This window comes from Bos taurus, chromosome 28 (assembly GCF_002263795.3).
Source record: "Bos taurus isolate L1 Dominette 01449 registration number 42190680 breed Hereford chromosome 28, ARS-UCD2.0, whole genome shotgun sequence".
Classification (NCBI taxonomy): Eukaryota; Metazoa; Chordata; class Mammalia; order Artiodactyla; family Bovidae; genus Bos; species Bos taurus.
The window spans coordinates 35782477-35804719 of NC_037355.1; positions in this window are offsets into that span (position 1 = coordinate 35782477).

The window sequence follows — 22243 nt, forward strand, 5'->3', positions numbered from 1 at the left end:
ACGCCATGGTCTTAGTTTTCTGAATGTCGAGTTTTAAGCCAACTTCTCCACTCTCCTCTTTCACTTTCATCAAGAGGCTTTTTAGTTCTTCTTCACTTTCTGCCATTAGCATGGTGTCATCTGCACATCTGAGGTTATTGATATTTCTGCCAGCAATCTTGATTTCAGCTTATGACTATGATTATTAGACAGCCACTAAAAACAATAATGTAGAAAGATATGTTTTAACACAATAAATGTATTTTCTTAGACCATGCGTGTATGTCTATGCATAGAGAAATACACGGGATGATGGTCAAGTGACAGGAACACTGCTGAATTTATATTTTGTATTACTTTTCTGCACTTAAGCTTCTTTATAATGATCATAAATCTTTTATAAAGTTAAAATGAAATAAAGCTATTCTCTCCATTGGAGGAATAAATGTTATTTTTTAAAGTAAAATTTATCAATATGAACCCAAGAAGCTCAGCTTTTAAAAGTATGAACTGCACACTTAAACACGATCTTTCTCTGTGAGATGGGATGCTTACTTCCCAGTCTTTGTGTTGCCACAGAATTCTTCTAGATCAGCCTCCAGATGGGCCAGTAATGGAGTGAGTTCTGGTTACTTGCTCCACCAGTCCTGTCTCTCGTGGAGAACTGACCTCTCTGTTTGTAGAGGTTGTTAGGGTCTGCTAGTCATGGTTTTGCATTTCTCTGCTAGGCTGAGGCAATGTATTAAATGTCACACTACTTGGGATTTTTCTTTCTCGAATCTGCTGGGTACTTATCAGGGGCTCAGCACATCTTCACACTCTTGGTTTCAGCTTCTGTACCTACAATTTGGTGGGAAAGTTAGACTTGCGGAGGCAGATGTGAGACACTGCCACTTCACTTAGCTGCTCTCCTGTCTCTCTGAACACAATCTTAAGGAATCTATTGCTCCACTGAAATGCAAGGAGAACCCATTGAAACTGTTCTCTTGTCATAATGCTGCCCTTCAGATTATCACTATTATTATGACCTTTGCAGTTGCTATTATTCATTGCTCATGGCTAGTATAAAGATCACTAATATAACCATGATTAACTAACTGCTTCTAACTCTTTCCTACCAGGCATAGTCCTTCAGAGTCTCACGTTCAAGAAGTCAGTCTTTGTGAAATCAACATTTCTCCAAAGAAGATATGAAGATGGCCACTAGGCACATGAAAAATGCTCAACATTGCTAATTATTAGAGAAATGAAAATCAAAATGATAATGAGATATCACATCACGTTGGTCAAAATGGCCTTCATTAGAAGGTCTACAGATAACACATGCTGGAGAGGGTATGGAGAAAAGGGAACTCTTCTATATTGCTGGTGGGAAAGTAAGTTGGCACAGCCACTATGGAAAACAGTATGGAGGTTCCTTAAGAAAAAGTAAAAATGACGTTGCCATACGATCCAGAAATCCCATTTCTGGGCATATATACAGAGAAAACTCTAATTCGAAAAGATGCAGACACCCCAATGTTCATAGCAGCACTATTTACAATAATCAAGCCACGGAAACACCCTAACTGTCCACCCACAGATGAATAGATAAAGCCGACGTGGTATACATATCAATATATATCCATAGATAATGGAATACTACTCAGTCATAAGAAAGAATAAAACAATGCCATTTGCCAGCAACATGGATGAACTAGAGAAGATTATAATACTAAGTGAAGTAAGTAAGACAAAGACAAATATCATAAGATATCACTTATAAGTGGAATCTAAAGTACGACACAAATAAACATATCTATGAAGCAGAAACAGGCTCACAGACATAGAGAACAGAGTTGTGGTTGCAAGAGAGAGAAGCACTGGGGAGGGATGGCTTGGGATTTGGGTGTTAGCAAACACAAACCAATACATATAGGGTGGATAAACAACAAAGTCCTACTGCATAGCAGGCAACTATATCCAGCAGCCTGTAATAAACCATAATGGAAAAGAATACGAAAAAGGATAAATATATGTATATCCATATATATATAACCGAATCACTTTGCTGTGCACCAGAAACTAACACAACATTGCAAATCAACTATAATTCAGTGAAATGCATTTTTAAAACAAAGTCAGCCTCTGGTTATTCCACCTGTGAACATCCACCTGTGACTCTGTATCCCCTGTGACTCTTAAATGAGCTCTTAGAGTGGTTTGCCTGGAACACAGGAAATCCTCAATAACATCAGTTGGTGATGTTGTTGTTGTCACTATGGTTGTGGTTGTGCTAGAACCACGTAATTCTAAACTTGCAGTTGTGTTACTGTTGATGGTTTCCCCACCTCCGCACCACCTCCACAATTTCTTTTCTACCTTGACAAAAGCCCAGACTGTGTTTCATCTCACAGCCACATGGTGTCACCAGCACTTCACAAAAGTTCATCTGAAGTGGCTGGTGGTTAATTTCAGAAGAATTACGATCATGGATCTGCTGATACATAGTTGTTGCTCAGTTGCTTAGTCAGGTCGGACTCTGCGACTCCATGGATGGCAGCATGCCAGGCTTCCCTGTCCTTCAACCTTCTCCCAGAGCTTGCTCAAACTCATGTCCATTGAGTCGGTGATACCATCCAACCATCTTATCCTCTGTCAACCCCTTCTGCCTTCAGTCTTCCCCAGCATCAGGGTCTTTCCTAATGAGTCAGATTTTCACATCAGATGACCAAAGTATTGGAGTTTCAGCTTCATCAAAAGTCCTTCCAATGAATATTCAGGATTGATTTCCTTTAGGATTGACTGGTTTGAGCTCCTCACCATCTAAGGGACTCTCAAGAGTCTTCTCCAACACTACAGTTCAAAAGCATCAATTCTTAGGCACTCAGCTTTTTTTATCATCCAGCTCTCACATCTGTACATGACTACTGAAAAAGCCATACCTTTGACTATATGGACCTTTGTTGGCAAAGTGATGCCTCTGCTTTTTAATATGCTGTCTAGACTTATCATAGCTTTTCTTCCAAGTAGCAAGTGTCTTTTAATTTCATGGCTGCAGTCACCATCTGCAGTGATTTTGAAGCCCAAGAAAATAAAGTCTGTCACTGTTTCCATTGTTTCCTCATCTATTTGCCATGAAGTGATGGGACTGGATGGCATGGTCTTAGTTTTCTGAATGTTGAGCTTTAAGCCAACTTTTTCACTCTCTTCTTTCACTTTTATCGAAAGTCTCTTTAGTTCTTCTTCACTTTCTGCCATAAGGATGATGTCATCTGCATATCTGAGATTATTGGTGTTTCTCCCAGCAGTCTTGATTCCAGCTTGTGCTTCATCCAGCCCAGCATTTCACATGATGTACTCTGCCTATATGCTTATACATAGAGCCAAGCCTAATCAGATGGATCTTTCTATGCATTGAAGAAATATTTCCTTTTTGTGTTTGTTTCTATGGAGATTTATTTAGCCCTGGATTTTGTGCAGAGCCTTCATATTTCTTGCTAATGATGCTAGGAAGATATAAGCACACCAAGGAGCAGATTGAACATAATAATGGTAATTTACTGAGTGCCTGTCAGGTTCAAGCATGGCTCTGGGAGAGACAAAGTCCCTTCCCTCCTGGAGCTTAGAGAGCAAGCTGAGCCAATGATGAAGATGAAGCTAGAGGAAGGACAGAAGCCACCATTCAGATCACCTTGTATAGTTCAGGATCTTATAAATGTGGCCAGCTCCAATCTGGGTCTGAACCAATGGAGCCTCCAAACAAGCAGTCCACGTCATGATACTGGGTCAAGTCGTCTAAGAGGAGTCAGGTGTGACTGGTTTCAGGTGTGAAGTGAAATTTTTGCAAAGGAGATGATGTGTTTGTATGTGTGTTTTGCTTGGCCATCCATGCATCTATCCAGTCAAGTAGAGATGAATTAAAATCCCAGCTCTACCTTTTCTTTGCTCTATGACCTTGGCCAAATCACTTATCCTCTCTAAGCCTCCAGGGCTCATCTTTAAGTGGAGGGTAGCAAAGTTTTCTTTACAGAACAGACATGAGAATTACCTGAGATTACTTACGTAAAGCACTTAGGACTGGGCCAGACAGATCATGCAACATAGTAACTGGTAGTTGTTAGTTTCACTATTGTAACAATTACATTAACACAAACTACTACTGTGTCAAGCATAGCTAGAAACCATGCTTGGCTCTTCATAAAACAGAGAAATCAACTTAGTATAATATTTGCACTGAACGAGTTTCTAATCCAGCGGAGGAGCAAATTATACACCAAACAATAATCACACAAGACTGACTGGAATCATGTCCCAAGAGAGGAACCACAAGGCATAAGAGAATCCAAGGCAGAAGTTGCTGTGCGTGTAGGAAAGGAGAATTAGTCTAGACCTTTGGATCTGAACACAAGTAGGGGAAGCAGGGGCAAAGATCGGGCCTATGGACCCAAGATGGTGCAGAGGGAGCCAATCCCACCAGCCAGGGTTGCTTTTCCTAGGAAAAACAGAACACAGCTGGCAGCCTAGTAGGAGCACCCAGGCAATATCCTTGAGAAAGCGTCCTTCTTCTCCAAGGCTTGCAGTAGCTGACAAACTAGGTCTAATAGATGCCTCCCTTGAGGTCTCATGGATTCCTCAAGAATTCCTCATGAAGAGAAGAAACATGGATCTGCTCAGAGAAGTTTCCAAAGTGCCAGAGAAAGACTAAGCTCCTCTCTTAAGTCCTAGAGCCTCCTACATTCCATGATCACCTGAGGACACATTCAGCCACCCCCATCTGTAACACTGTCTTTACAGCTAGCCCAGGCCTCATAAATCAACCTCTAGCATAGATACATTCCTGCTGAGAGCATGGATGAAATTTTCAAGAAGGAGATGGCTTCGATCTGGGCCTCAGTGGGATTTGCTGAAGAGGCTCTAGAAAGGGAGAAGAGAGAAGTAAGACAGAGGCAGAGGCTGGAATGCATAGACTCTGTGCACACTGTACATCTAGTAAATGATCAGACTCTGCTGGAGCAGATGACACCCGTATTATTGGCAAAAAGTCCTATTTCAAAGTGCTCCAAAGACTGCTTACATTGTCCTGGGTTTTACGCTAAGATCTGTCATGCATTATCTCATCACATTTTCAACACTGCTGCTGCTAAGTCGCTTCAGTCGTGTCCAACTCTGTGCGACCCCATAGACAGCAGCCCATCAGGCTCTGCCATCCCTGGGATTCTCCAGGCAAGAACACTGGAGTGGGTTGCCATTTCCTTCTCCATTGTGTGAAAGTGGAAAGTGAAAGGGAAGTCGCTCGGTTGTGTCTGACTCTAGCGACCCCATGGACTGCAGCCTACCAGGCTCCTCCATCCATGGGATTTTCTAGGCAAGAGTACTGGAGTGGCTTGCCATTGCCTTCTCCAATTTTCAACACTAGAATCTGTTATCTTTGTTTTTCTTTAATTAAGGCTGAGTGAGATAAGTGACTATCTAAGACTACAGTTGTTGCTCAGTTGCTAAGTCCTATCTGACTCTTTTGTGACTCCATGGACTGTAGCCCATCCGGTTCCTCTATCCATGGGATTTTTCAGGCAAAAATAGTGCAGTGGGTTGCCATTTCCTTCTCCAGGGGAGCTTCTTGACCCAGAGACTGAACCAGCGTCTTCTGCATTGGCATGCGGATTCTTTACCACTGAGCCACTTGGGAAGCAAGGCTACAGAGATAAAGCCTATTAAACTAGAATTTAATCCTGACCCTAAGTTTAAGCTTAAGTCACTATGCAGTGTTAGCTTCCAATGATGTTGTTGTTCAGTCACTAGGTCGTATCTGACTTTGCAACCCCATGGACTGCAGAACAAAGGCTTCCCTGTCCTTCACTATCTTCCGGACCTTGCTCAAACTCATGTCCATTGAGATGGTGATGCTATCTAACCATCTTATCCTCTGTCACCCCCTTCTCCTCCAGTCCAGTTTTTCCAAGCATCAGGGTCTTTTCCAATCAGTGGGCTCTTCGGATGAGGTGGCCAAAGTATTGAAGCTTCAGCTTCAGCATCAGTCCTTCCAATGAATATTCAGGGTTGATTTCCTTTAGGATTGACTGATCTGATCTCCTTGCTGTCCAGGGGACTCCCAAAAGTCTTCTCCAGCACCACAATTCAAAAACATCAATTCTTTAGTGCTCAGCCTTCTGTTTGATCCAACTCTCACATCCATACATGACTACTGGAAAAACCATAGCTTCGACTATATGGACCTTTGTTGGCAAAGTGATGTCTTGGCTTTTTAATATGCTGTCTAGGTTGGTCATAGCTTTCCTTCCAAGAAGCAAGTGTCTTTTAATTTCATGACTGCAGTCACCATCCACAGTGATTCTGGAACCCAAGGAAATAAAATCTGTCACTGCTTCCACTTTTTCCCCTTCTATTTGCCATGAAGTGACGGGACCAGATGCCATGATCTTTGTTTTGGGGATGTTAAATTTTAAGCCAACTTTTTCACTCTCCTCTTTCACCCTTATCAATAGGCTCTTTAGTTCCTCTTCACTTTCTGCCATCAGAGTGGTATGACCTGCATATCTGAGGTTATTGATATTTCTCCTGGCAATCTTGATTCCTGCTTATGATTCATCCAGCCCAGCATTTTGCATGATGTACTCTGCATAGAAGTTAAATAAACATGGTGACAACACAACTTTGTCATACCTCTCTCCCAATTTTGAACCAGTCAGTTGTTCCATGTAAAGTTCTAACTGTTGCTACCTGACCCACATACAGGTTTCTCGGAAGACAGGTAAGATGGTCTGGTATTCCCATCTCTTTGAGAATTTTGCAAAGTTTCTTGTGATCCACACAGTCAAAGATTTTCATGTAGTCAATGAAGCAGAAGTAGATGTTTTTCTGGAATTCTCTTGCTTTCTTTATGATCCAGGGATGTTGACAATTTGATCTCTGGTTCCTCTGCCTCTTCTAACCAGCTTGAACATCTGGAAGTTCTGAAAGTTCTCAGTTCACTTACTGCTGAAGTCTAGCATGAAGGATTTTGAGCATAACCTTACTAGCATGTGAAATGAGTGCAATTGTCCAGCAGTTTGAACATTCTTTGGACTCCCCTTCTTTGGAATTGGAATGAAAACTGACCTCTTCCAGTCCTCTGGCCACTGCTGAGCTTTCCAAATTTGCTGACACATTGAGAGCTCCACTTTAACAGCATCATCTTTTAGTATTTCAAATAGCTCAGTTGGAATTCCATTATATATACTAGTTTTGTTTGTAGTAATGCTTCCTAAGGCCCACTTGCCTTCACACTCCAGGATGTCTGGCTCTAAGTGAGTGACCGCACCACCGTGGTTATCCTGGTCATTAAGACCATTTTTGTATAGTTCTGTGTATTCTTCCCACTTTTTCTTGCTTCTGAATACCAGACCACCTTACCTGCCTCCTGAGAAACCTATTTGCAGGTCAAGAAGCAACAGTTAGAACTGAACATGGAACAACAGACTGGTTCAAAATTGGGAAAGGAGTACATCAAGGCTGTATATTGTCACCCTGTTTATTTAACTTATATACAGAGTACATTATGCAAAATGCCAGGCTGGATGTATCACAAACTTGAATCAAGGATTGCTGGGAGAAATATCAATAACTTCAGATATGCAGAAGACACCACCTTTATGGCAGAAAGTGAAGAGGAACTAAGAAGCCTCTCAATGAAGGTGAAAGAGAAGAGTGAAAAAGCTGACTTAAAACTCAACATTCAAAAAATGAAGATCATGACATCCGGTCCCATCACTTCTTGGCAAATAGATGGAGAAACAATGGAAACAGTGATAGACTTTATGTTTGGGGGCTCCAAAATCACTGCAGATGGTGACTGAAGCCATGAAATTAAAAGACGCTTGCTCCTTGGAAGAAAAGCTATGACCAACCTAGACAGTGTATTAAAAGGCAGAGACATTATTTTGCCAACAAAGGTCTGTCTAGTCAAAGCTATGATTTTTTCAGTAGTCATGTACAGATGTGAGAGAGAGACCATAAAAAAGGCTGAGTGCTGAAGAACTGATGCTTTTGAACTGTGGTGCTGGAGAAAACTTTTGAGTCCCTTGGACAGCAAAGAGATCAAACCAGTCAATCTTAAAGGAAATCAACCCTGAATATTCATTGGAAGGACTGATGCTGAAGCTGAATCTCTAGTACTTTGGCCACCTGATGCAAAGAGCCAACTCATTAGAAAAGACCCTGATGCTGAGAAAGATAGAAGGCAGGAGGAGAAGGGGACAGCAGAGGATGAGATGGTTGGATGGCATCACCGACTCAATTGGACATAAATTTGAGCAAGCTCCAGGAGATAGTGAAGGACATGGGAGCCCAGCGTGCTGCAGTCCATGGGGTTGCACAGAGTCAGACATGACTGAGTGATTGAACAACAACGAGAAGAAGATAGGGCCTTGAATACTAACAAAGAATATTGCACTTAGAGAAGCTCAAGTTCTGGAGTGAGAACACTTAGGAAATATGCAAGGTTGTAGTGGAATCTCCTTAAGCCTGAGCAGAGAGATGTATGCAGACCAAGCCAACACTCAACCCTTATCTTAGCAGAAGAACTCTGATTTGAGATACGGTAATGTCTGCTGGGAGTGTGACTCCAGATCTAGGGCACAGGGAACATCTTCCAGGTATAGTGCCATTCCTTAGGAAGAGTTTAGGCTTCTGTTATCTTTAGAAGCCAAAGACCACTCAACTTGTTTCCATGGGTATACATATTGGTGCCCAGTAAAAATGAGCTACCCAGGAGGCTGATGAAGAGAAGAGAGTGGAACCGATGAGAATTTAGTGCATTGAAGGGCCTCCCCTCCTGCCCTGACTCTGCTTGGGACCACCACTGACTTGGGCTCCTCCTTTCCCCAAAGAAGGAGGAGGGGAAACTCACCAGAGCTGATGGAGAGCCAGGTTGCTCGAATAAGAAAAGCATCCAGCCGTGAGTCAGGTCACCCCGAATGTGGATGATGACCTTAGGCAAATCTTTGGGCCATTTGTAAAATAGAAGGACAAACCCAGTGATCCTGAAGAACCTTTGCTTTGTTTTATTGTTATTGTTGCTTTGTGGTTTAAAAAAAATGGGCAACATAAAGTTTACTGCCTTCATCATTTTCAAGTACATGGTTCAGTAGTGTAAAGTATATTTATGTTGTTGTGCAACAGATCTCCAGATCTGTTAACTCCATTAAACCCCCAAGCCACTTTGTCTTTCTGTGAATTAGATGACTCTAAATGGAGAAGGCAATGGCACCCCACTCCAGTACTTTTGCCTGGAAAATCCCATGGATGGAGGAGCCTGGTAGGCTGCAGTCCATGGGGTTGCTAAGAGTCAGACACAACTGAGCGACTTCACTTTCACTTTTTCACTTTCATGCATTGGAGAAGGAAATGGCAACCCACTCCAGTGTTCTTGCCTGGAGAATCCCAGGGACAGGGGAGCCTGGTGGGTTGACGTCTATGGGGTCACACAGAGTCGGACACGACTGTAGTGACTTAGCAGCAGCAGATACATCATATGGAGAAAGCAATGGCACCCCACTCCAGTACTCTTGCCTGGAAAATCCCGTGGGCGGAGGAGCCTGGTAGGCTGCAGTCCATGGGGTCGCGAAGAGTCGGACACAATTGAGCGACTTCACTTTCACTTTTCACGTTCATACATTGGAGAAGGAAATGGCAACCCACTCCAGTGTTCTTGCCTGGGGGAGGCTGGTGGGCTGCCATCTATGGGGTCGCACAGAGTCGGACACGACTGAAGCAACTTAGCAGCAGCAGCAGATACATCATATAACTGGAATCATACAAAATTTGTCTTTTGTGGCTGGCTTACTTCATTTAGTATGATGTCCTCTGGGTTCATCTGTGTTGTAGCATGTGACAAGATTTCCTGCCTTTTAAGGCTGAAGAATATTCCGTTGCATATATATGCCACATTTTGTTTATCCAGTCGCCAGCTGATAGATCTTTGGTTGCATCCACCTCTTGGCTATTGTAAATAATGCTGTTATGAACATAGGTATGCAAATATCTTTCCAAGATGATGTTGAAAGCTCATGCTCTCTGTATACCGGTGCTACATCAAACCTTGGAGACAGTTTTGAGTGAAGTAGAAAAGGATAGCTTTACCAGACAAAGGGAGACACAGTGGGATCCTGCCTCAAAAAAACTATGTGTCCCAACTTGGAGAGGATAGTAAGAAGTTTTATGATTCAAAGAGGGTGTGATCAATTTGAAGACATTCTTCTGATGGGTTGGTGGTGAAGTATGTAGGAGTCAGCATCATCAACCTTCAGGTTCCAACTGGTCTGGAGTTAGGGTTAGGGTTAAAGTATGCTTGTGGGGCAGCATGCCATCGTTGATCTTAACTTCTCCTACCTGGAGAGGGCTTCAGCATTTACAAAATAGTTCAAAGATATTATCGAGGGTATCCCTTGATGGGCTTTCGTGGTGGCTCAGACAGTAAAGAATCCTCCTGCAATGCAGAAGACCTGGGTTTCATCCCTGGGTTGGGAAGATCCCCTGGAGGAGGGCATGGCAAGCCACTCCGGTATTCTTGCCTGGAGAATCCCCATGGACAGAGGAGCCTGGTGGGCTACAGTCCATGGGGTCACAAAGCGTCGGATGTGACTGAGTGACTAAGCACAGCGCATCCCTTGATATAGAAGCAGGACCTTGCCCAAGACCGCACTATTGTTTCTCCTGCTTAAATCTGACCGTTGGACCTCAGGGAAGGTCATGGAAGCTGAATGAAGGCTATTTCTTGTAATCAAAGAAATGGGGAACATAAAAAGTCTTTGTGCCCAGGAACCACACAGGACCCTGCTTAGTATCAAAGATCCAGCTTGACTCTTGGGTTTAACATACAATCAACTTGGTTGCATGTTTTATTAGTACGTTCTTTAAACGAACAAATAAATAAACATGAAGCCTTCTGAGGAGTGAACTAACTGAAATTAACATTTCAGAGACTGCTGGGTGACATTAATTTGGGAAGTTTGGACACTCAAAGCTAAGATTTTGGTATTCAATAGAGTCCCAAAGCTGCACCCCCCAAGAAGGTACAGACCAGCCTTAAATTGTACTGAATAGCCTTAAATTGTACCCCTAGAACAGCTCTAAATTGGGGCCTTGCAGAGAAAGTCCTGGAATCATTATGAACTTTAGTCACAATATTATCTAGGAAACCCTTTCAGCAAAGATGAGTATCTAGTAATATAAATCGTTTGCTAGATGAAGCTATGCATTTACTTGTTGGAAAATATGGAAGACTACATTCCAGGTGTTCAGAAAAAACATTCTTCAAATTCAGTCATGTATACTACACCCCCAGGGAAAAATATTTAGGAGCCGTACAGCATCCTTTGGAAGAAAGATTTGCCTTTTCTCTCCTGAGTAGCGTGGTTGAAAGGTCTGGCCAGTGATCAAGCTGGTAGGCATGTTACTAAATATTGGAACTTCTGACTTCAGCACAATGACTCAGTGGGGTGGTGAGTGTTTGTTAGATGCTTAATATTTCAGTAAAGGTGTGCCTGCTGGTTGGTGTGCAGAAGTAACTTAAATCACTAATCACAGAATCCTCTTTGGAGAAAACTGTTGTGAAACCTGGCTGATCCATTGAAACCTTCCTCTCTGGGTTCGTTTCCACAATGAGAATGTGTATATCAGGATAGTAGTGGGAGAGCCAAGCCATTCTTCTTAATAACAGTTGCCAAGTCCCTGTCTGGGAGTATGGCTGTGATGAACACAGTCTCTACCCTCGAGGTCCTACTCCAGTGGGGGAGGCAGAGAGAGGTAGGCAGTGTGGGAACAGAAATAAAAACAATCCTCAGGAGCCCAGAGGAGTGAAATTAACTCAGGTAGAGTGCGAGGAAAGCACTGCACAGATGACAACTGACCTGGGTGTTGAAGAACAAGGAGGAGTTTCACAGGCAGAAAAGCATAAGGAAGCACAGTTTAGACTGGAGGAAACAGCACATGCAAAGATACCTTGATGTTTGGAAACGCATATGAGTGGCAGGATGGCTGAGTAGCAGACGGTTGAGGCTGAGGCTGAGACTTGAGAAGCCTTCTTAATGAAGTGTGAGAACCCCAGAAGAGGGCTGCTGTGTCCCTGTTGGGTGGATCCAGTCCCATTCCTGGTCTTTCTGGCTGCCCACAGTGTCCAACCAGGGCTTACACTGTGCAGCTGTGTACCCAGAACCAAGGATGGAAAAGGCATTGATTCATGGGTGGCACAAGCATTGCTTTAATGGCCATTTGCAGGGAGGAGGCATTCAATCAGCAAAGAGGAGGCCTTGCCTGCTTAGAGGGGAGGCTTCCTGTGGTGAAGCTGAGGAGCGTGTGAGGAATATTCACCTCTTGGCTCTTTCCTGCAGCAGCTCTGGCCATCCCAGTCATTGACTTGATGCTCATTAACATTCCTGGGAGGCAGAAACAGCATGCACTGGCTCCAGCCAGGTCCTTGGGTGTCTTGGCAGCGTGCCAATGAAGGGAAGCTGGTGGCACTTTGAGATATCAGCAAGAGAACATAAGGCAAGGTGACTGCAGGCGGGGAGGAAGCCTTCATCTTCTCCCAGAAGGATTGGCTGGTGGCAGCCTACTATTGTCCAAAACTTGTTATCTGTGGTTTGGGAGACAGTGCTTTTTATCATCTCAACCACGCTTCTTCTTTCTGGGACATAGACTATACTGAATGAGACACTAAGAAAAGAGACAAAAATTAGACAGTGTTAAGCCAGTCTAGACTCTTTATGGGATGCTCTTCCTTCTAAATGTTTTTAGGAAGAAATTGAGTCTCCCCAGAGAAGCTCTAATGAATATGGAGCGGCCTGCCTTGCTACACAGGATTCTTTTCACCTGGGAGTTCTGAGTGTCTTCTCTAGCCTCCAGAAAGTGTAGGTGATCTTTAAAAATAATAATTAATAATTCAATGAGACATGGGCAGAGCTAGGAAGAACTATAGAGAGCTCCTAGAGGAGAAGGATGCCCAAAATGTGGAATACAAGGAAACTTTTTTTTTATCAGTGCAGCTATTTTCCTTTTAATTATATTGCTTTAAAAGTACCAACATGAGCCTACATGTTGAAAAGTAAATCTTTCTCCTTCCCAGAATGGAACCATCGTTATGAGTTTGTGGGGTTTCCTTCTAGAACTTGTGCTATGCACATACAGCATCAGAGTGTATCAAAACAGACCTACATGTAGCTGGATGAAGAAGAATCAGAGAGACAGGACCAGAGTGGGATGCAGAGAGGGACAAACACACAGCTGATGTCAGCTGTTCCTTCCGGTTATCAGGAACAGGGAATAAGAAGAGCCTAACTCTTGGGAACAGAGTGAGGAATAGAAGTTTTCTGTTTCTAGTCAGTTAAGCAGAGTTACGTAAGGAGAAACAAGCCAATACTTGGGAGGAAGGAGAGGCCAGAGAAGCCAGATCCAGATTTCTAAGACTAATGGAAGAGACGCAATTGGGGTTACCCAACACAACGGAGGGCCTGAGCCCTCTCTGCCCCGGATTGCTGCAGGGTCTTTGTAGAGACTGGACTGTAAGCCCTAAAGCACTGAAGAGTGGCTTCAAGGATCTAATGCCAAGTGTGCTGTCAGCGGAGAAAACTACAGGGCTTGATTGAAAATACCAAATTTGGTGAGGATGTAGAGAGCTGGAGCTCCTACACACTGCTGGTGGGAATGAAAATCATACAGACAGTTTAGAAAACAGTTTGAGACCGTCTTATAAAGTTAAACATACACTGACCATATGACCACTCCTAGACATTGATCCAAGAGAAATGATAACAGATGTCCAGAGGTTGCAGACAAATGTTCCCAGCAGCTTTATTCATAGCTGACAAAAAGCCAGAAACAACCCAAATACATCCATCAACTGGTGAATGGAAAAACAAAGTCTAGCATACATACACAATGGAATACTTCTTAGCAACAAGAAGGAATGAAGTACTGGTGTGTGTGTGTGTGTTAGTTGCTCCGTCATGTCCAACTCTTTGTGGCCTATAGACTGTAGTCTGGCAGGCTTCTCTGTCCATGGAATTCTCCAGGCAAGAATATTGGTGTGGATTGCCATTCCCTTCTCCAGGGGATCTTTCCGACCCAGGGTTCAAGCCCGGGTCTCCCACTTTGAGGGCAGATTCTTCACCATCTGAGCCACAGGGAAGCTACAAAGGACTAGTGTACACAGCAACAAAGGCTTGAAAGCACTATTCTAAGAGAAAGAAGCCAAATAAATACTGTGTATTGTATGATTCCATTGATATGACATGCTACAAAAAAAACTATAGTGATAGAAAGCAGACCAGTGACCTCCTGAGGCTAGCGGTCTGGGGAAGGGATTGACCACAAAGGGCCATGAAAGAACTATTGATCATGGGTAACAGAAGTGTTCCATTCGACAACTGTGCAGGTGGTCGTAGATGACTGTATATGCGGGTTTCATCAGTTAAAACCGGTGAATTTTATCTCAATTCTTTAATAAAAAATTGTACTTTACTAAAGCTGATAAAACTGCTTTTAAAGAAAATTTTTGTGGTTTTATTGTAGCATGAGGCATTGAAACATCTGAACAAATCAGTATCTGAGCGGTGAGGCAGCTGCTTTCTCCTTCATTTCTTGGGTTATTAGAGCCTGTCAGTAGATTAGGAAAAAAAGACAATCTTTTGCATTACTTAAGTCTTTCCAAGGCATATGCTGGTACAACACAAATCTCTCCTGTCAGATGCAACTTATTTTTTTTTTTAATTCAAGCAAAAATAAGGAAGGAAATTGATAACTGGATTGAGAGATGGGATCTAACTAGAGGAAAAGCAGACTTCTTTTAGAATATCATTAGGAAGTGAAGTGAAGTGAAAGTCACTCAGTTGTGTCTGATTCTTTGTGATCACACAGACTGGGGTCAACTTTGAATACGTATATCTTAAAATGTAGTTGAAATGGACAATGATTCAGAAAAATATGACTTAATAAAGTGAATCAATAGAAAAGTTCTTAGCTGGTTTTACTATGCTAGCATAACCCAGATGCCCCTGAAACTATCAAGGACAGTGAGGAGTTTGAGGGAGCAAGACTTCTTTTTGTTAAATATATATTTTTTATTAAATTTTTTTTTATATTGGAGTATAGCTGATTAACAATGTTGTGATAGTTTCAAGTGGGCAGTAAGGGACTCAGCCATACATATATATGTGTCCGAGGGAGTAAGACTTTTGACACCAACTTCAAGTTTAGGGCTCTTGAAACCACACTTAGGTTTGATAATTCACTTGGGGAACCTGTAGATCTCACTGAATGCTGTTATGCTAGCAGTTATATTTTATTATAGGGAAAAGATATAGATTAAAATTAGCCAAGGGAAGAAGTACATAGGGCCAAGTCTAAGAAAGTGCCAAACTCAGAGCTTCCGGTCATCCTCTTACTGTGGAGTCATGAAAAGTGTTACTTTTCCAGCAGTGATGTGTGACAATATTCAGAATACTGGTGACCAGGGAAGCTCACTTGGACCTTAGTGTCCAGAAAAAAAAAAAAAACAAGTGAGAAGGAAATTAATAGCCGGATGGAAAACTGGGATATAATTATAGATAAAGCAGAGGTTTTAGAAAACATTGTATTCGCCTGAATGGCTTTATGGTGTATTCTGATACTTGGTAAGATACACTTTGTCTCATTGTTCTTTCATGTAACTTGCACAACTACTTTCAGGCGTTTGGGCTTCCCTCATAACTCAGTTGGTAAAGAATCTGACTACAATGCAGGAGACCCTTGTTTGATCTCTGGGTTGGGAAGATTTCCCGGAGAAGGTAAAGGCTACCCACTCCAGTATTCTGGCCTGGAGAATTCCATGGACGTTATAGTCCATGAGGTTGCAAAGAGTCGGACACGACTGAGTGACTTTCACTTCACTTCACTTCAGACATTTACGTTTCCTTATAAAACTTGGATGTTATATTAGTTCAGCTTCATTGAGTTACAAGTGCACACTGTTTACCCTCCATGAGTGAGTTTAATTGCTGTGTAAAAATCTTCTAAGAGATGACATAGTGACTTGGCACTAAAGTGAAAAAGTCATTGTGAACACAGTTTTCATGGAAATAGCAACTGAAAAAATAAATTTATATTAGTAAACGAAATTTGGTTATCAAAGGAACGACTTCATTTTTCTGTTTTCCTGCAAAGCAACAATCAAAATAAAAGACATTTATAGAGCCAAGAAATAAAGCTATCCCCCAATCACCCCTCACACACATATGAATTCTATTATATTTCACAAGATCCATGCCAAAGGATTATAAAGCAAAGGAAAATTCCTCAAATATCTTGATATAGATAAAAGAAATTCCAAAGCAATAAGAGATTGTTATCACAATTCATGTGTTTTGAAGGACTGCCATTAAGATGTAAAACATCTATTTATCAAAACTTCCTGTTGATTTTGAGCAGAAGACAATAGTGGAACTGTTTTTAAGAAATGCTGCATTATCAGTGTTTCTAATAACCCAAGGATAATCAGTTCAGTTCAGTCATGTCCGACTCTTTGCGACCCCATGAACCACAGCAGGCCAGGCCTCCCTGTCCATCACCAACTCCCAGAGTCCACCCAAACCCATATCCATTGAGTCGGTGATGCCATCCAACCATCTCATCCTCTGTCGTTCCCTTCTCCTCCTGCCCTCAATCTTTCCCAGCATCAGGGTTTTTCAAATGAGTCAGCTCTTCGCATCAGGTGGCCAAATACTGGAGTTTCAGCTTCAACAGTCCTTCCAATGAACACCCAGGACTGATCTCCTTTAGGATGGACTGGTTGGATCTCCTTGCAGTTCAAGGGACTCTCAAGAGGCTTCTCCAACACCATAGTTCAAAAGCATCAATTCTTCGGTGCTCAGCTTTCTTTATAGTCCAACTCTCACATCCATACATGACCACTGGAAAAACCATAGCCTTGATTAGGCAGAACTTTGTTGACAAAGTAATGTCTCTGCTTTTTAATATGCTGTCTAGATTGGTCATAACTTTCCTTCCAAGGAGCAAGTGTCTTTTAATTTCATGGCTGCAGTCAAAATCTGCAGTGATTTTGGAGCCCAGAAAAATAAAGTCAACCACTCTTTCCACTGTTTCCCCATCTGTTTTCCATGAAGTGATAGGACCGAATGCCATGGTCTTAGTTTTCCGAATGTTGAACTTTAAGCCAACTTTTTCACTCTCCTCTTTCACTTTCATCAACAGGCTCTTTAATTCTTCTTCACTTTCTGCCATAAGTGTGGTGTCATCTGCATGTCTGAGCTTATTGATATTTCTCCCGGCAATCTTGATTCCAGTTTGTGCTTCCTCCAGCCCAGCGTTTCTCATGATGTACTCTGCATATAAGTTAAATAAGCAGGTGACAATATACAGCCTTGACGTACTCCTTTTCCTATTTGGAACCAGTCTGTTGTTTCATGTCAAGTCCTAACTGTTGCTTCCTGACCTGAATACAGATTTCTCAAGAGGCAGGTCAGGTGATCTGGTATGTCCATCTCTTTCAGAATTTTCCACCGTTTATTGTGATCCACACTGTCAAAGGCTTTGGCATAGTCAATAAAGCAGAAATAGATGTTTTTTGGAACTCTCTTGCTTTTTCCATGATCCAGCAGATGTTGGCAATTTGATCTCTGGTTCCTCTGCCTTTTCTAAAACCAGCTTGAACATCTGGAAGTTTACAGTTCACATATTGCTGAAGCCTGGCTTGGAGAATTTTGAGCATTACTTTGCTAGCATGTGAGATGAGTGCAATTGTGCAGTAGTTTGAGCATTCTTTGGCATTGCCTTTCTTTGGGATTGGAATGAAAACTAAACTTTTCCAGTCCTGTGGCCACTGCTGAGTTTTCCAAATTTGCTGGCATATTGAGTGCAGTACTTTCACAGCATCATCTTTTAGGATTTGAAATAGCTCAACTGGAATTCCATCACCTCCACTAGCTTTGTTTGTAGTGATGCTTCCTAAGGCCCACTTGACTTCATATTCTAGGATGTCTGGCTCTAGTTGAGTGTGACTGATCACACCATGGTGATTATCTGGGTCATGAAGATCTTTTTTGTACAGTTCTTCTGTGTATTCTTGCCACCTCTTCTTAATATCTTCTGCTTCTGTTAGGTCCATACCATTTCTGTCCTTTATTGAGCCCATCTTTGCATGAAATGTTCCCTTCATATCTCTCATTTTCTTGAAGAGATCTCTAGTCTTTCCCATTCTATTGTTTTCCTCTATTTCTTTGCATTGATTGCTGAGGAAGGCTTTCTTATCTCTCCTTGCTATTCTTTGGAACTCTGCATTCAAAGAGATATATCTTTCCTTTTCTCCTTTGCTTTTTGCTTCTCTTCTTTTCACAGCTATTTGTAAGGCCTCCCCAGACAGCCACTTTGTTTTTTTGCATTTCTTTTTCTTAGGGATGGTCTTGATTCCTATCTCCTGTACAATGTCATAAACCTCCGTCTGTCTATCAGATCTAGTCCCTTAAATCTATTTCTCACTTCCACTGTATAATCATAAGGGATTTGATTTAGGTCATACCTGAATGGTTTATGGTTTTCCCCACTTTCTTCAATTTAAGTCTGAATTTGGCAATAAGGAGTTCATGATCTGAGCCACAGTCAGCTCCTGGTCTTGTTTTTGTTGACTGTATAGAGCTTCTCCATCTTTGGCTGCAAAGAATATAATCAATCTGATTTCAGTGTTGACCATCTGGTGGTGTCCATGTGTAGAGTCTCCTTTTGTGTTGTTGGAAGAGAGTGTTTGCTATGACCAGTGAGTTCTCTTGGCAGAACTCTATTAGCCTTTGCCCTGCTTCATTCTGTACTCCAAGGCCAAATTTGCCTGTTACTCCAGGTGTTTCTTGACTTCCTACTTTTGCATTCCAGTCCCCTATAATGAAAAGGACATCTTTTTTGGGTGTTCTAAAAGGTCTTGTATGTCTTCAGCATGCAACTGTTCAACTTCAACTTCTTCAGCATTACTGGTTGGGACATAAACTTGGATTACTGTGATATTGAATGGTTTGCCTTGGAAACAAACAGAGATCATTCTGTTGTTTTTGAGATTGCATCCAAGTACTGCGTTTTGGACTCTTTTGTTGACTATGAGAGCTACTCCATTTCTTCTAAGGGATTCCTGACCACAGTAGTAGATATAATGGTCATCTGAGTTAAATTCACCCATTCCAGTCCATCTTAGTTTGCTGATTCCTAGAATGTCGATGTTCACTCTTGCTATCTCCTGTTTGACCATTTCCAATTTACCTTGATTCATAGACCTGACATTCCAGGTTCCTATGCAATATTGCTCTTTACAGCATCGGACCTTGCTTCTATCACCAGTCACATCCACAACCGGGTGTTGTTTTTGCTTTGGCTCCATCCCTTCATTCTTTCTGGGGTTATTTCTCCACTGATCTCCAGTAACATATTGGGCACCTACCGACCTGAGGAGTTCATCTTTCAGTGTCCTATCAGTTTGCCTTTTCATACTGTTCATGAGGTTCTCAAGGCAAGAATACTGAAGTGGTTTGGCATTCCCGTCTCTGTGACAAATGCAGACATCAACGATTCTGAGTCTAAAAATGCAGAAGAGTTAAACTTTTGATGTAAAGATGTTTTAGGAATACCTTAACACATTAATTTCACTTCTATTTATCCTTTAAATTGTGCATGCAGTGATGTATGAGATAGACACTAACCCAGGCTTAGACCAATCAGAGCACAGAAATAGTCTGTCTACCATGACTGGCCAATCAGAGTGAGGCTCTTGACTTTGTTCCCTTCTTAGTCTAACTGGCCCCTCCCCATGCTGGGTCTTGGAAAGCATCCTTTGACCATAAGAGGAAACAGACTTAACATGAACCAACACATGGCTAACAGAGCAAAGAAGCAAAAGGACCTGGATACTTGATGACTATATTGAACCACAGGAGCACCTCGGGGCAGCACGTGTTTGGTCTCTGTTACTCGCTTTAGAAGCAAGCTTTAGAACTAAAGCTCTCTAATCGAATAAATGTGGATGGAGCAAATATAATAAGTGAGGACACTCAAGGCAGCCCTGCTGTGTCAACCGAGGGACCGAATGATCGAGCATACCATCCAGCTCTGGGTTAGTCATTGATCCATCTGGTGAACCAGGTATTGTCTACTGAGGGCTCCAGAGAGGTTTTGCTGTGAGGCACACTGTGGAGGGAGAGCATCTTTATAATACTTTTTAAAAAATAAGGAAGAGTGGAATTTGGAGATATTGGCAAGTAGAAAGATAGCTGGAGCTGATCCACGCACATCTGTTTCTGTGCTTCATACATGTTTCCAGATCTTGATTTGACTTTTACGCATCCACAGAATGAGAACCTGGCCTGAGAAGATGAAATCAAGCACCTATTTTTACTTTACTTTCATGTTGATGCTAGCTGCTTCCAGAACCGTTCCCAATGAGCCAGACACTTGGCAGGACCACCAACTTCAAGAATCATGTTATGCTGTTGGCCTGGATTACTGCTGAGTGAACAGATGAAGATAGGTCAGTCTACAGGCAGCTGTGACACTGAAAGAATCACAAATTTTTACTTACAAATCTCTGCCTCCTGTTAGCAATGTTTTCTGCCTGCCCCAGGGGATTTGTGAAGGATGGAACAGTTTCCCTGCCCCTATCGAGAGGGTAACACAGCTAAGTTGTCACAAAGCCCCTAGTCAACCCTCAGTTCTACTCCCCTAAATTCAAAATCTAGGTTATTTCATGGTCTTCAGGACACCAGAACTACTTTTCTCTTTAAAGCTTGGCAGATTGGTATTGGTGTTTTTAATCCTTGAGTTTTGTGAGTTTTCCTGTGCCTACTTGCTCATAACTTATTCTTCTGGTCTGATGACCACTTTTTAATGAGTTCAGCCTGTGCCTTCTTGGACCAGTTGGGAGTGTGAGGAGTGTGCTAATTAGCTATCAGATCTAGCTTGACTTTTGAAATCCAGAGCTTTGGAATGCTACAAAAATGTAAATATAATCCTGGCTTTTTGCATTTGGTAATTATCCAGAGCTGCAGCCTCAGGGAGCCTTCCACCTTAGGATTCTGAAACCCACAACCCCTGGATGGTTCTGTCATTAATGGTCAGTCTCCAGGGACCCATACCCAAGGGAAATGGTTTCCTGTTTTGTTCTAAGTGGCTCTTCTTCCCTGCAACCTTTCTCCCTGTTGACTAAATATCCTATTTCAGGATGGCTAGAAAAAGCCTTTTCCCTCTCCCCTTCATGCCGTAAGAAGGTATTTATTAACAGGAGTGAGAAAGGCCCTCTGGGGTAAACTGTCTTCTTATGACTACACTTACACTGAACCAAATTATATCAAATATTTTCAGGCCTTCAAATACCTACTTCTGCAAGAAATCTGCAAGATCACCCACAGATCGCTCTCACCTCCAGCCTAGAAACACCTTCTCTTTTACAACACTTCTCATCTATACCTCCGTACTGGCCTTGGGCCAGGCTCTGGGCTCCTAACGATGAAGAAAAGGAATTCACCATCTGCTAAAGGACAGGTCTCTTAAAGCAAGGATCTCCATCCTCCAGAATCCGATGATCTGAGGTGGGACTGATATAATAATAATAGAAATAAGTGAAGTTGCTCAGTCCTGTCTGACTCTTTTCAAACCCATGGACTGTAGCCTGCCAGGCTCCTCCGTCTATGGGATTTTCCAGACAAGAATACTGGAGTGGGTTGCCATTTCCTTCAATAATAGAAATAAAGTGCACAATAAAAGTAATGTGTTTGAATCATCCTGAAACCACCACCACCCCATCCCCACATCTGTGGAAAAATTGTCTTCCATGAAAGTCTCTGGTGCCAAAAGGTTGGGGACCGTAGACTTAAATGGCCCATAAATTTACAAGATACTTGGAGTCTGAATTGGGAGGGTTGGGAAGGTGAACCAGACCTCTGGACTTTGCACATCAGTAGGCAGTGCCAGGTGAACTCAGGGGGCAAAATACAGTGAGTGTGTCAGCCCTGCTATGCTGTTTCATTGCACGCTACCTGTGACTGATCAGTTGTCCCAGTGATATTTTAAGTGTTGATCAGTTCTTCCTATCTCTGAAAAGGCGTTCTCTCAATCGCTGACTTTTATAAAATAGTGTGAACATTTAACACATAACAAGTAAACGAATGTATGGAAGAACCATTTGGGTCAGACTAGACCCTGACTTCAGAATCTGTGAAGTCTGGCAACATCCCAGGAGCCAGCGCTCCAGGCTGACACTCAC